The sequence below is a fragment of the Phalaenopsis equestris genome, unplaced genomic scaffold, assembly GCF_001263595.1.
Source record: "Phalaenopsis equestris unplaced genomic scaffold, ASM126359v1 Scaffold234330, whole genome shotgun sequence".
In the NCBI taxonomy this organism is placed as follows: Eukaryota; Viridiplantae; Streptophyta; class Magnoliopsida; order Asparagales; family Orchidaceae; genus Phalaenopsis; species Phalaenopsis equestris.
The window spans coordinates 1-4,866 of NW_018252249.1; positions in this window are offsets into that span (position 1 = coordinate 1).

Genomic DNA, 4,866 nt, shown 5'->3' on the forward strand with positions numbered 1-4,866 from the left:
TATTATTTTACACAACAATTTGGAATTCAAGATGGATTGGTGCAATTCCGATAACAAGTGACCGTGATACCAATGAAGTCGCCGAAACAAAGCAAGACGATCAAATCATGTTAGGTTATGTGAACTTATTGTGCCATGGATAATTGCATGCTATAAAATAATTTTAAATCGAACATGACAGTGATAAATATGTCAATGCATCAGGTGGTTATGCATCTCCTCAAGATTGATGTGATGAGATTTGGCGTCAAAAGGAACTTTGACATGTGGTGATGTGAGGTGATAGATGCATTGTCCTCTTTCAATATGAGGAAAGTTCATGATAGTGATGAAATTCTTGAAGAGATGTTAGAAAGAAATTGATTAAAGATGAAGCGAAGTGCTTATGGCTTGATCCAAAGTTACTTATTTCAAGAGATTAAATATGGAGTGATGATGGAGCCTTCTACAAAAAAAAATTATGGAGAGAGCTGGAGAATGAATATCTAATGAAGTGGTCAAAGAATCATCTGCTTATGAAGAGTCGACACTACAAGTTTCAAATAAGACATGGGGTTACGAACGATGAGCCATTGAGTGATTTTATAAAGCTTTTGATAGATTTATTGAATGCAGAATAGGAGATTGGAGCTGAAAATAATACTCTTATTTTTTTAATTCACTTTGATGACTCTCATTCATGTGAATGTGGCATTGAATTTTGGCAAGGTGACTACAATATTGTTGAATCACAAGTTTGGTTGACGGGATAAGGAGTCCATATATATATATATATATATATATATATATATATATATTTGTGGAGGATTTATTCTCTTGAGGAACTTATACTTTAACGTGGAATATTTGGGAGGAAAAGAAGAATTTAGCAATGAATGGTGTTAGTAATGATACTTTTTAAAAGGAGGGTAAGTCTCATTGAAGCTGTCTTGAGAAAAATCAATGTCTTTTTGTTAAGAGATTGATTTAAAAAAAAGATTGATTAGAGTTGAAGGAGAAGAAAAAGAGTTTCCTCTAGGAAAAAAATTAATCCTATTATGGAGAGGTTTCTCAACATTATTTATGATGGATAATTATATATACTCTTGTAGTTTATATATAAATTATTCTGACACAAACACTACCTACCACATTTATTATTATTGAGAGTGGTTCAATATATACAAGAAGCTTGATAGCCATCCAGTGGAAATAATCAAGCTTGTCAAAATATTTGTGTAGGGAGCATCTTTATCGTGATGCATGATGATATTGTAAAGGAGCTGAAAGATATTAGACATATTCTGAAAGTCACAAAAAATTTAATATCAGTTGAGGTCTTAGGGGCTAAGGGCTACAAGGTAGTAATTAAAATAACATTTCTGTGAATATATCATGAAGCACTGGTTTTTATGAAGTGAGTTTTCCATCACAGCATTTGATTATCTTAAGGAAAGTATAATGACTAGAACTGCTATTATTGTTGATGATTCTTCTAAGGCCACTGCAATGTCGCAAATATGGATAGCTTATTTTAGAGAGGCTTCACTTCAAGCTTTGGTGAGGTAAGGTTTATCAATTGTCCGAGTAAGCACTTGCAAGCTTGATTTCTGTGAATATTATTTGTTTCACAAGAAAACATGTGTAATTTTTGTATTACCATCCACATTATAAATGATATTTTTGAGTATGTTCACCCAAATATTTTGTGCTCGATGAGGATGACATCATTCACTGAGAAGAAACACTTTACCTCTTTTATTGATCATCACTCAAGATATTTGACCCGACTCGGAATTATGCAGATAATTAGCTTCCAAAAGATGGCAATGAACTTGACCCATATTATATTTAGCAGCTAGTGTGTAAAATTCATATATTATAAAATTTAAAAAATAGTTTACATGTTAGGGATACTACGCAAGTATATGTATCGTTTCAATTAATATAGAGTTTTCTTTAAAAACCCAAGTATCGATCTCACAGGGAAGGTGATAACTTTTAATATTTGACTCAGAAAAACCTTTACTTTAAACAGTAGAATATAATCCTAGAAAAATATAAAAGTAATTCAAGTATGAAATACAATTTGTAAATTCTTACGAGCACAACTTATAAATGCAGAGACTAAAAAATAACTAAATTTAGAAAATTCAATATATTTTAAGAGACTCTCTCCTTACAAATAATTCATAATCATGTAGGATTTCAAATGTTTTGTAGTTTAACTACGTTATTGTAAAAAATAGGAGCATACCTATCCTTACTTCTTTCGATCTGTAAAGAACATTAGCTAATCTAAAGATGGTGTTGGCATGTATAGTAGTGCTGGGTAGGTTCTAGTCTCTCACTCCTAGATTACCCACTGTGTCATCTCTATAGGACCTACAAGTGATCTTTAGTTCTAATCTTTAGACCAAATTGATAAAAGAATCTAGTCTGTCACACTAGAAACATCAATTCTACGCTCATCAAATCTTATCTCCCTATCTATTAGCACTCCCCTCGGACTACCGCCATTGCTCTTTCCAAAGTGAAGTGTGATACTTACAACTCAAGAAGTCTTAGCCCTCTCGAGTTTATAAGTCTCCTCAACAAATTTTAACAAAATAAGTGGCCAATTTGTAAAGTAAATGAAGGATCAGTAAAATGTCATCACAATTTCTAGGAATAAAAAAAGTTCTAAACAAAATAAAAAATCACTTACTTGATTATTACAATTTCTAGGAATAAAAAAAGTTCTAAACAAAAAAAAAAATCACTTACTTGATTACTTCATATTGTAAAAAGAAAGAAAAGGATAAAGAGAGAAAAATACTCAAAATACTTAGGGATTACAAAACAAAATATATTTATAAAACTCAAATCCAAACTACACTAAAAGAAAAAAATACAAATACTTATCTGAAATGTTTTCCTAAGTACACCTTTAAAGTTTTCTGACTTCTCTGACTCCACAAGACTCTTACAAGACTCACAATACTCCAAAAATCACAAAGACGCACACAACCTCACTAAGGAGGCCGCCCATTCTAAATGGGTGCCTCCCCTTCTCAAAATAACACTAGAACTTCCCCTTGATGTTTATAATTAATCCCTATATATAGAGCTTCAAAAATGACCAAGGGTTGCTTCAGACATCTCTTCAAAATTCTGCCTCATTCAACCTATATTCTAGAAAACAACTGTGGCGCCTAGGCGTCAAAACTATCATGCCTAGGCTCCAGCCACAATCTGTATCTGGTGCTTTGGAGCCAAATTTTGGCGCATAAAAGCCAATTCAACCTTTCTTTGGTTTGTTCCATATTGTTCCTTTTTGATGTATTTTTATTGATTTTTGCTCTTAAACTCTTTTTCTTACACCTGTAAGCAAAAACACACAAAATACATTTCATTAAAACATAATATCCTTAAAAATGGGTATAAAATATGCATAAAAAATAAGTAAATTTAAGGTGGATTAATTCCCCTAAACTTAATTGTTGTTAGTCCTTAAGTAACATTATAACTTAAAAAACAAAAATTGTTAACCTGTGGTAGTGTGTTTATTTATTTTAGATAATTAAAAATTTGTTTTAAGAATTTTATGGTCAAACTTAGAAGAATTTTTAGTAAAGCGTATGATATTTAAGGTATCAGAATATTTAGTATTAAATTTAGAAATACTGATTTTATATTTAATTCAGACTTAATTGAAATTTCCATAAACTTTGAATTTTTAGAAAAATATTAATTTCAGAATTTATGACATCCATATTGAAAATAATTTTTTCTAAAACTTTCAAAAATAAAGCAAAGGCTTGATCTTAAGTTTTTTTTCTTAGTAAGATTCAAGTGTAACCAAGTTTTTAATTAAGTCCTATTCCTGAAGCTTCTCCTCCCTTGTCATGCTTTCTTTCTTTTCTTTTCTTTTTGTTTCTTTCTCTTTTTCTCTTTTTTTTTTCTTTCAGGATCTTTTTAATCCTTAATTTTTTTTAAGGTGAGGATTACTATGTTTGGATAGGCCTTTAATGATTTTGAATTTCATTATCCCTTTTCTAAAGTTAAAAACTTATTTTCTTTCCTTAACTTAAAATCTAATATTAGTTTTTGAAAAAAAAATCATAGAATCTAAATTCCTTAAAAGTATTATTCTAAAACTCTTTAATTTTATTTAAAATTTAAATTTTCCCAATATAAATAGTAAAATCATTTCACTAATATTTTCTACTAAGTATCTTAACTTTAGTTACATCCTTTTTACTAACTTTTCTACTAAGTCCCTCTTTATCATTTCTAAAAATCAAAAGTTTAGGATCCAAAAGATAACACCACATATCACATGTCATTTTAAAAGTAATAACAAATCAAATATAGACCACTGAAGACAAATAAAATTAATTTTCTAAATGATTTTTCATTCCCCAAACTTGCTTTTTAAATAATTTAAAACATTATAGTATATATCAAGTATGAAGGGAAATAAATTTAATAAGGTTATCTATCATAGGGCTCCAAACATAAAAATGGTTCAGGTACAAGTATTAAAAACAAGTGTGTGTAGTAGTAAATCTCAAATTAATATGTATAAAATGAAAATTACAAAGTAAAAGACTACTTTAACACACAACCAATATTATAAAAACTGGAGCAGAATAAAAAAAAAATTTAAATGTTTTTCTTCCCCCCCCCCCAACTTGATTTTTAACATGTATAGTGACCAAAGAAAAATATGTTGAGATTTTCATACCTATTTTATACTAATATTAATGATATTACACTTTAAAGAAGGGTATTTTAAAAAAAGGGCATTTTTGATGTTTTGTTGCAAGTATGTTGAATTATGGTCATTGGAGCAAAAATATGCAAAAAGGAGTGAATTTGGAGCAAAAAGGACCAAAATATGAA